The 11,839-nt window shown below is 39.2% G+C and overlaps 1 non-coding gene across 1 annotated transcript; it reads right to left on the reverse strand.

The window, feature by feature from the left end:
* Positions 1-8,581: 8,581 nt before the first annotated feature.
* Positions 8,582-8,689, reverse strand: LOC112793387 (small nucleolar RNA R71). Its single transcript, XR_003198081.1, has one exon. It is a non-coding gene; the product is annotated as a small nucleolar RNA R71 (small nucleolar RNA).
* Between the last annotated feature and the right edge of the window lie 3,150 nt (positions 8,690-11,839).

The following is an 11,839-nucleotide window of genomic DNA, read 5'->3' on the forward strand; positions in this document are numbered from 1 at the left end:
TCCTGATGCTAGCCATGTGTTATATCTTGAATCGGTCCAATTAAAAGAAGATTTGACACTTCAAGTGACTCCGGTCAGAATCGACGACACTAGTATTAAACGGTTGCGCAGGAAGGAAGTTGCGTCAGTCAAGGTTGCGTGGAGTCGGACTGGTATCGAGGAGCACACTTGGGAAATTGAATTGAAAATGCAAACAGACTACCCGCACCTATTCTTAAGTAACTGAATTCAAATTTTGTGGGCGAAATTCTTATTTAGGTGGGTAGAATGTAAAACTTGGTTAATTAATAAATAATTAACTGATAAATTAATATTTATTCAGAAAAATTAGAAAATAAAATTTTATAGTTTAATAAAGTAGAGCTAATTAAAATAAGAATTTTGACATTAATTTTAAAGAATTCAGCTCAAGATTGGGCCAAACATGCCAAACCGGGGAAACTAGGCCCGTATTGGGTCCAAAGGCCAACCCACAAGTCACACCCACTTAATGAACACCCTTTCTTCTTTCCCCATTCAGCAAGAATGATGAAGCAAGTTCATGGTGGGAAGAACTTGAGAAATAATCTAACCCTCCACTATATTTCATATATCTTTCAACTCCGAGCTCTGATCGCCGCACTATTTGCAGCCACGCGACTACAGCGTCGAGCTCTAGAAAGCCCAGTATATTGTGAGGTAAGGAAGTCATATTTTATTCCTCAGATTCCTTCCCAATTTCAAAATTTATGAACAATTATGTTAAAAATTATTTAATTTTGGTGTTTAGGTTCAAATTAGCTTACGGGTTTTGTTGGGTTTAGCTCACTTGAGTTTTGGGAAAGGTAAGCTTCTTCAACCTCTTTGTGTGATGTTGAGTTAATGAGCTCTATGTTGATTATAGTGGTAATTATGATGTTAGATTGAAAATTGGTTGCGGGATAGAATCAATTTGAGGAAATGGAAGCTTGAGATCAATTTTGGAAGCTAGGTTCGTTGGTGAGAGGTTGAGGTTGATAAGCTTGTGGTGTGGTGAACGCTCGTGTTGTTCTGGGTTTATCGGGGAATCGTCCAAGGTATGGTTTCAGTTTTTTGTATCTAAAACATAATGTATTATGAAAACTTAGGCTAGTGACCCTAGGATAGGAATTGAATTGTTAATGTTGTTGATTGGTTGAGATGGATTGTATTGATTATGTGATTAATGTTTTTGGAGGTTGTGATTGATGCTCTTGTTAATGATTTATGTAATTTGTATAGGATATTGATTTATATGCATAATGGTTGATGAATTTGAGTATTGTTAGAATTGAAAATATTGAATTTGAGATTGATGAAAATGGAAAATTGTTAGGTTGTCGATTAAATGAGGAAGTTGGAAATATGAGTTGAGAATGCTTGATGTAGAATTGGTAAGGTTTGGGTTGGTTTTAAAAGGGTTTGGAATTGGTATGTTTTGAACATGGAGGTTTTGTAAAGTTTTATAAAAACTATGATTTTGACCCAACTTTGGCAGAGCATAACTTGGTCTCCGAACTTCTGATTTTTATCAAACTTGTTTAGATAGAAAATTTGGTCCAAGATGTTTACAACGTTTGAAAAACGGAGGAAAAATATTTTAAAACGAGAAAGTTATGCACGATCAAAGTTTGGGTGTAAAATTGAGATTTTAGGACTTAGCAGCTTTTTGGAACTTCTGTTAAACCCGCATACGTGAGATACACGCGCGATGCAACCAATTGTTACTGCCTCAAGGACTCACGTCCGTGAGATGTGCATCGCGTACACAAACCTCTCGCTTTCTTTGGTTGCACACGCGACCACATGGTACGCAACGCGAGCAAGGAATTTTGGTAGAGGAGTTTGCGTACGCAAACCAGTGTCGCATACGCGAGATGTCAAATCTTTCAAGGTTGTGTATGCGAAAGGATACATGCGACGCGAGCATAAGCTGCGGGTTACACTCCTCGCGTACGCGAGCCCCTGTTTTTCCAAATCTATTATTCTTTTTTAGCTTTAATGCATTCCTTCTGCTTTCAAAATTCTTTTTACTGTTGTTTAAAGCCTGGTAGGTGGAACTTGGGTAGTGAAGTATGCTAGGGCCGTGAGGAAGGTAACTTGTTGGTGAAGAAAGAGATGAATTAATGATGAATCATGTTTGATATTGATTATAAGAGTTTACTGATGATGATGGTGGAAGTGTTGTTTATGTTATAAGCCGGATGTCTATGTTGGTAATGAATTATGGCTGAGTATAAATTATGCTATGTGCCGGATGGCTATAATGATATTAAATTATGGTTGATTATGATTATATATAATTATTGATTGATAATGTGGTTGTTGCACTTCCAAATATCTGAGATACGAGTTTTCCTGTGTGAAAGCAATGGCTTGCCACCACGTGCTCCGGGTTGAGACTCGATACTCTGCTGACCCTATGTCGTAAGTATGGCCGAACACTGTGAAAGTTCCAGATGAGCCTGCCCCCGTTGATAAACACCGGTGTGTATGTGTGTGTGTGTTATATGTTTATAATTGAGAATTATTTGAGTTTTAGAATCACGACAGAGGGATAGTCAAATAGTTAGCTACCAGGACCTGTCGGGTTGGCTTTATAATCGACATATGAGACTTATTAGCCATAGAACAGGCATGTATCATATGCATCTATGTGTTTGTTTGGTGTGCTATTTTTTTGGATTGCCTAACTGACAGCATAAACTACTTGCTACCTATTTATCTGCTGTATCTGAATCTTAATCATGATTTCCTTGCATGTACTAATTGTGTTTGAACAAATGATTCCATTAGAGGTTGGGAGGTTCGGAGGAGTTGGAAAGGGGAGTATTAGATAGAACGAAGATCCTTAGTTAGTTGCCTTATTCACTTTTGGTTTAGTTATGTTTTTATAAGATTACATCATATGTCGGAAGTTCTAGGATAGCTTTTGGCTTTCCCGGAACATTATATGTTAGAGATGTGGACATTGTTACCATGATGAGAACCTCTAGTTCTCACCCTATACATATTTTGGGGTTTTCAGATGCAGGACGTGAGACACCTCACTGAGGCATGCTGGAAGCTTCTGATAGCAAAGACCTTTGAGCTTTTGAGGCTTTATTTTGGTTATGTTTACATATATAGATACTTATTATCTCCACTGCTTATGTATATGATGTATTAACTCCTCTTAGAGGTTATTTTGGAGAAACAGGTTCTGTAAACTCTGCATTTTGGGTTCCCTTATATATATGTATACATACTTATGTGCTCTGGCCGGCTTATCTTCTCGAGCCGAGTCTTAAGCCTTGATATCTGTATTTTGGAACTATTTTGTATATATTTATATTAGCTTACTCTTATCTTGTTTCGGTTACGCTATCGCCGACATGGGTGTTGCGCTTTTCTGTTTAACGCTTTTGTTTTTAAACTTTCTTCAAAGGCTCCTAAATATAAATCTTTTTCGACTATACTATATATATAATTTTTACTTTTAGAGATCGTAATACCTCACAATCTCTGTCTCATGATTTAAGCATAAGATTATGTGTGGTAGTGTATTACATAATATCTACTATATGAAAATTTTGTTATTTATTCAAAAAAGTTGCACAATATATGAGTCTATTAGGACAGTTAATGGGATTACATATCATAGCTTCCAAGTAAGGTTGCGAGAACCGAACCGGGTAATAAACCGGTGAAGTCACTGGTTCACGGTTTAATGGTTTGACCGGAGTTCAACCGAGATTCAACCGGTTTAATTAAATATTAAATAAAATTATTAAAAATTTAATATATAATTTTAAATATTTGAATTTCAATAAATTTTAACCTAATAAAATTTAAAATTTCAATTTATAACCTAATAATCAAAACTAACCACCAATTCAGTAACAACCACCAACCATTGAATTTGCAAACAAAATTTAAATTTGGAACAAACATAATCAGAATTTGAAAAAAACAAACACAATTACAAAAACATATGAAATCAAACAAATAGCTACCAAATCAAACTGCAGTAACATAAAAAGCAGAACAAAAACAAAATCTAAAACTTAAAAAATAGAATTACAAAAACCTTATTAATTCATTTAATTAACAAAATAAAAAAGCTAAAAAAGCAGAAGACATGAATGAACAGAAATTAAATGCAGAAGATAGCAATCAAAAACTAACAATTAACCTAGAAAAACTAGCTAACAATCAACTTAATTAAATCCAAAAAAACATCAATTAACTCCCAAAAAGGAAACTGAACCAGGGTAGGGATGAAGGCTTACAAACTCAGAATTCAGTAACTCAAAATAACCAGAAATTAGCAGCCTCAGAATAAAAAATCAGAAAACCAAATAAAAGTACAAAACGAGCAACGTTAAATTGAAGACGGGTGGCGAAGGAGGAATCCAAGTGACGGCGACGGAAGAGGGGAAGTAAGATCGGGCACAGAGGGGATCGAAGACAGGCTTGACGAGCGAGAGAGGGGGATCGACGATGAAGATGGAGACATGATTTCAGAGTTGCCGATGACGACGAGGAAAGAGGTGGCAACGCCAACAGCGAGTATACCTGGCGACGCGAGGTGAAGCAATCCAGGAGAAGAGAATCTCGACCGCGGAGCTCGACGCTGGCTGAGGAGAACAGTTCGTCAGTGACGGCGGCGTTGGTCGCTGGCTACTGCTGTTGGCGGTCTGGGAGGGAGAGAGGGCTGTTAGAGTTTCGTGAGATCAGATAGAGACAGAGAGGGGCTGAGTGGTGATGGGTCGTGGCCTCGTGGGTGTGTGCCAGAGAGAGGGGTTAATTGATGAGCGGATAATTTATACGCTTTTTGGCATTGTTTTTAGTATGTTTTTAGTGTGTTTTAGTTAGTTTTTAGTATATTTTTATTAGTTTTTAGTTAAAATTCACTTTTCTGGACTTTACTATGAGTTTGTGTGTTTTTCTGTGATTTCAGGTATTTTCTGGCTGAAATTGAGGGACCTGAGCAAAAATCTGATTCAGAGGCTGAAAAGGACCGCAGATGCTGTTGGATTCTGACCACCCTGCACTCGAAGTGGATTTTCTGGAGCTACAGAAGCCTAATTGGGGCGCTCTCAACTGCGTTGGAAAGTAGACATCCTGGGCTTTCCAACAATATATAATAGTTCATACTTTGCCCGAGATTTGATGACCCAAACCGGCGTTCCAAATCAGCTCAAAACTGCCTGGCGTTAAACGCCGGAACTGGCACAAGAATGGGAGTTAAATGCCCAAACTGGCACAAAAGCTGGCATTTAACTCCAAGAGAAGTCTCCACACGAAAATGCTTCAATGCTCAGCCCAAGCACACACCAAGTGGGCCCGGAAGTGGATTTTTATGTAATTTACTCATCTTTGTAAACCCTAAGCTACTAGTTCTCTACAAATAGGACCTTTTACTATTGTATTTTCATCTTTGGATCATTTTAGATCTTTTGATCATCTTTGGACGTTTAGTCCTTAGATTATCTTGGTAGCTATCTTTATTCTTATGTTATCTTAGATCATGGGGGCTGGCCTCACGGCCATGCCTAGACCTTGTTCTTATGTATTTTCAACGGTGGAGTTTCTACACACCATAGATTAAGGTGTGGAGCTCTGGCTGTACATCGAGTATTAATACAATTACTATTGTTCTTCTCTTCAATTCAGCTTATTCTTGTTCTAAGATATTCATTTGCACCCAAGAACATGATGAATGTGATGATTATGTGACATTCATCATCATTCTCACTTATGAATGAGTGACTGACAACCACTTCTGTTCTACAAGCAAACAAGGCTTGAATGTTTATCTCTTGGATCCCTTGATCGGAATCTTCGTGGTATAAGCTAGAATTGATGGCGGCATTCAAGAGAATCTGGAAGGTCTAAACCTTGTCTGTGGTATTCTGAGTAGGATTCAATGATTGAATGACTGTGACGAGCTTCAAACTCCTGAAGGCTGGGCGTTAGTGACAGACGCAAAAGAATCACTGGATTCTATTCCAACCTGATTGAGAACCGACAGATGATTAGTCGTGCCCTGACAGGGTGCGTAGAACATTTTCACTGAGAGGATGGGAGGTAGCCACTGACAACGGTGAAACCCTACATACAGCTTGCCATGGAAAGGAGTAAGAAGGATTGGATGAAGACAATAGGAAAGCAGAGAGACGGAAGGGACAAAGCATCTCCATTCGCTTATCTGAAATTCTCACCAATGAATTACATAAGTATCTCTATCTTTATGCTTTATTCATATCTCATCCATAACCATTTGAATCTGCCTGACTAAGATTTACAAGGTGACCATAGCTTGCTTCATACCAACAATCTCCGTGGGATCGACCCTTACTCGCGTAAGGTTTATTACTTGGACGACCCAGTGCACTTGCTGGTTAGTTGTGCGAAGTTGTGATAAAGAGTTGAGATTACAATTGTGCGAACCATGTTGATGGCGCCATTGATGATCACAATTTACGCGCACCAAGTTTTTGGTGCCGTTGCCGGGGAATTGAATGTCCTAACTACAGTTTCGCATTTGTTCCCTGCAATAACAGTGCCAAGTTTTGATCCGGCAACAACACCAAGTTTTTGGCGCCGTTGCCGGGGATTGTTCGAGTTTGGACAACTGACGGTTCATCTTGTTGCTTAGATTAGGTATTTTTCTTCAGAGTTCTTTAGAATAAATTCTAGTGTTTCAAGGTGATGTTCTTATCATCACCAAAGCTTATTGATTTTCATCAATTTAGCTCTTGAATGCAATGTCCTGCTGAAGCTTGGCTAGCCATGTCTAATTCCTTTAGACTGAAGCTTTAGACTAACATTGCATGATTCCTGGAATTCTCATTAAGAATTTTGATATCTTTATTTTCTTTTCTACTTAATTTTCGAAAAAGCACAAAAAAGTTACAAAATCATAAAATCCCAAAAATATTTCTTGTTTGAGTCTAGTGTTTCATGTTAAGTTTGGTGTTAATTGCATGTTTCTGTTTTTCTTGTATTCATGCATGTGTCTTCATTAATCTTCAAGTTGTTCTTGATGATTTCCTTGTTCTGATTTTTAAATTCTCTTGTCTTGAGTGTTTTGTTGTTTTTCATATGCATTCTCATTTTGTTAGTGTCAATGGTATACAAATTGCTAAGTTTGGTGTCTTGCATGCATTGTTTATTTGATTTCAGTTGCATTTTGATTATTCCTCATTATTAAAAATCCAAAAAATTTTTAATTTGTGTCTTTTCAAGTCAATAATACAGAGAATTGAAGATTCAGAACATACTGCAGAGGAATTACACAGAAAAAGCTGGGCGTTCAAAATGCCCAGTGAAGAAGGAAAACTGGCGTTTAAACGCCAGCTAGGGTGCCTGGCTGGGCGTTTAACGCCAAAAAGCGGTGAGTTTTGGGCGTTAAACGCCAGAATGTGCACCATTCTGGGCGTTTAACGCCACGATGGCACAAGAGGGAAGATTTTGTTTTTAATGCCAATTTTTTTTTTAGTTTTCAAAATTTTTCAAAATCAAATCTTTTTCAAATCAAATCTTTTCAATCAAATCTTTTTCAAAATCAATTTCTTTCCATTTTCAAAAATACTTGCTAACAATTAATGATTTGATTCAACATTTCAAGTATGTTGCCTTTTCTATTGAGAAAGGTTTAATGTTTGAATCATATCTTTTCTTGTTAGCCAAGTCATTAATTTTCAAAATCACATCTTTTTCAAAATAGTTTTCAATCATATCTTTTTAATTTCTAATTTCAAAATCTTTTTCAAAAATCACTTTATTTCTTTCTCAATCTTAGTTTTCAAAAATCAATTACCATTTTTTTTATTTCTTTTTATTAATTTACTTTATTTTCGAAAAATTCTTCCCCTCTTCTCACATCCTTCCATTTATGGACTAACACTCCTCCTCAATGCACAGTTCGAACTCTATCTTTCTAAGTTCGAATTTTCTACCTCTTCCTTCCATTTTTCTTTTCCTTTAACACCGCAAGAAATCTCTATACTGTGACATAGAGGATTCCATATTTTCTTGTTTTCTTCTCTTTCATATGAGCAGGAGCAAAGACAAAAGCATTCTTGTTGAGGCTGACCCTGAACCTGAAAGGACCTTGAAGCGAAAGCTAAGAGAAGCTAAGGCACAACTCTCTGTAGAGGACCTAACAGAAATCTTCAAAGAAGAAGAACCCATGGCAGCCGAAAATAACAACAATGCCAACAATGCAAGGAAGGTGCTGGGTGACTTTACTGCACCTACTCCCGACTTCTATGGGAGAAGCATCTCTATCCATGCCATTGGAGCAAACAACTTTGAGCCTAAGCCTCAATTAGTTTCTCTAATGCAACAGAATTGCAAGTTTCATGGACTTCCATTGGAAGATCATCATCAGTTTCTAGCTGAGTTCTTGCAAATCTGTGACACTGTCAAAACCAATGGGGTTGACCCTGAGGTCTACAGACTTATGCTATTCCCTTTTGCTGTAAGAGACAGAGCTAGGATATGGTTGAACTCACAACCTAAAGAAAGCCTGAACTCTTGGGAAAAGCTAGTCAATGCCTTCTTGGCAAAGTTCTTTCCACCTCAAAAATTGAGTAAGCTTAGAGTGGAAGTCCAAACCTTCAGACAAAAGGAAGGTGAATCCCTCTATGAAGCTTGGGAAAGATACAAACAATTGATCAGAAAGTGTCCTTCTGACATGCTTTCTGAATGGAGCATCATAGGTATCTTCTATGATGGTCTATCTGAACTGTCCAAGGTGTCATTGGACAGCTCTGCTGAAGGATCTTTTCATCTGAAGAAAATGCCTACAGAAGCTCAAGAACTCATTGAAATGGTTGCAAATAACCAATTCATGTACACTTCTAAAAGGAATCCTGTGAACAATGGGACGAATCAGAAGAAAGGAGTTCTTGAGATTGATACCCTGAATGCTATATTGGCTCAGAACAAAATATTGACTCAGAAAGTCAATATAATTTCTCAAAGTTTGTCTGAAATGCAAGCTGCACCAGGCAGTACTAAGGATGCTTCATCTGAAGAAGAAGCTTGTGATCTTGAGAACCCTTCAATGGAAGAGGTGAATTACATGGGAGAACCCTATGGAAACACATATAATCCTTCATGGAGAAATCATCCAAATCTCTCATGGAAGGATCAACAGAGACCTCAACAAGGTTTCAACAACAATAATGGTGGAAGAAATAGGTTTAGCAATGGCAAGCCTTTTCCATCATCTTCTCAGCAACAGACAGAGAATTCTAAGTAGAACCACTCTGACTTAGAAACCATGGTCTCTGATTTAATCAAAACCACTCAAAGTTTCATGACTGAAACAACGTCCTCCATTAGAAACTTGGAGGCACAAGTGGGTCAGCTGAGTAAGAAAATTACTGAACTCCCTCCTAGCACTCTTCCAAGCAATACAGAAGAGAATCCAAAAGGAGAGTGCAAGGCCATTAACTTGACCTACATGTCCGAATTTGGAGAGGAGGAAGAGGCAGTGAGCGCCACTGAGGAAGGCCTCAATGGACGTTCACTGGCCTCCAATGAGTTCCCTAATGAGGAACCATGGAAATCTGAGGCTCACACTGAGACCATAGAGATTCCATTGAATTTACTTCTGCCATTCATGAGCTCTGATGATTATTCTTCCTCTGAAGAGGATGAAGATGTCACTGAAGAGCAAGTTGCCAAGTACCTTGGAGCAATCATGAAGCTAAATGACAAGTTATTTGGTAATGAGACTTGGGAGGATGAACCCCCTTTGCTCACCAGAGAACTGGATAACTTGACTAGGCAGAGATTACCTCAAAAGAGACAGGACCCTGGGAAGTTCTCAATACCTTGTACAGTAGGCACCATGACCTTCAAGAAGGCTCTGTGTGACCTAGGGTCAAGCATAAATCTCATGCCTCTCTCTGTAATGGAGAAGTTAGGGATCTTTGAGGTGCAAGCTGCAAAAATCTCACTAGAGATGGCAGACAATTCAAGAAAACAAGCTTATGGACTTGTAGCGGATGTTCTGGTAAAAGTTGAAGACCATTACATCCCTGCTGATTTCATAGTCCTAGAGACTGGAAAGTGCATGGATGAATCCATCATCCTTGGCAGACCCTTCCTAGCCACAGTAAAGGCTGTGATTGATGTTGACAGAGGAGAATTGATCATTCAAGTGAATGAAGAATACCTGGTGTTTAAGGATCAAGGATATCCCTCTGTAACCATGGAGAGGAAGCATGAAGAGCTTCTCTCAAAACAGAGCCAAACAGAGCCCCCACAGTCAAACTCTAAGTTTGGTGTTGGGAGGCCACAACCAACTTCTAAGTTTGGTGTTGAACCCCCACATTCAAACTCTAAGTTTGGTGTTGGGAGGTTTCAACATTGCTCTGAGTATCTGTGAGGCTCCATGAGAGCCCACTGTCGAGCTACTGACATTAAAGAAGCACTTGTTGGGAGGCAACCCAATGTTATATTTATCTAATTTTCCTTTACTATTTTATGTTTTCTGTAGGTTGATGATCATGGGAAGTCACAAAATCAATTAAAAAAGTAAAAACAGAATGAAAAATAGAAAGAAAAATAGCACACCCTGGAGGAAGACCTTGCTGGTGTTTAAACGCCAGTAAGGGCAGCAAATGGGCGTTTAACGTCCAGTCTGGCACCATTCTGGGTGTTTAACGCCAGAAAGGGGCACCAGACTGGCGTTAAACGCCAGGAAAGGGCAAGAAGCTGGCGTTAAACGCCAGAAATGGGCACCAGCCCGGCGTTTAACGCCAAAATTGGCATAGAGAGCATTTTTGCTCGCCACTTGGTGCAGGGATGAATTTTCCTTGACACCTCAGGATCTGAGGACCCACAGGATCCCCACCTACCCCACCACTCTCTCTCTTCTTCACCCATTCACCAATCACCTCAATACCTCATCCCCAAAAATCCCTCGCCTATCAAATCCCACTATTCTCTTCACCACTCACATCCATCCTTCATAAAACCCCACCTACCTCACCATTCAAGTTCAAAACACTTTCCCTCCCAAACCCACCCATACATGACCGAACCCTACCCCTCTCTCCACTCCTATATAAACCCATCTTCACTCCTTCATTTTCACACAACCTAAACACTACTTCTTCCCCTTGGCCGAACCACAAAGCCTCCTCCATCTCCTTCATTTCTTCTTCTTCTACTCTCTTCTTTCTTCTTTTGCTCGAGGACGAGCAAACCTTTTAAGTTTGGTGTGGTAAAAGCATTGCTTTTTGTGTTTCCATAACCATTTATGGCATCCAAGGCCAGAGAAACCTCTAGAAAGAGGAAAGGGAAGGCAAAAGCTTCCACCTCCGAGTCATGGGAGATGGAGAGATTCATCTCAAGGGTGCATCAAGACCACTTCTATGAAGTTGTGGCCATGAAGAAGGTGATCCCCGAGGTCCCTTTCAAACTCAAAAAGAGTGAATATCCGGAGATCCGACATGAGATCCGAAGAAGAGGTTGGAAAGTTCTTACCAACCCCATTCAACAAGTCGAAATCTTAATGGTTCAAGAGTTCTATGCCAATGCATGGATCACCAAGAACCATGATCAAAGTGTGAACCCGGACCCAAAGAATTGGCTTACAATGGTTCGGGGGAAATACTTGGATTTTAGTCCGGAAAATGTAAGGTTGGCATTCAACTTGCCCATGATGCAAGGAGATGAACACCCTTAAACTAGAAGGGTCAACTTTGATCAAAGGTTGGACCAAGTCCTCAAAGACATTTGTGAAGAGGGCGCTCAATGGAAGAGAGATTCAGGAGGAAAGCCGGTTCAACTGAGAAGGCATGACCTCAAGCCCATGGCTAGAGGATGGTTGGAG

This window comes from Arachis hypogaea, chromosome 3, assembly GCF_003086295.3.
Source record: "Arachis hypogaea cultivar Tifrunner chromosome 3, arahy.Tifrunner.gnm2.J5K5, whole genome shotgun sequence".
Classification (NCBI taxonomy): Eukaryota; Viridiplantae; Streptophyta; class Magnoliopsida; order Fabales; family Fabaceae; genus Arachis; species Arachis hypogaea.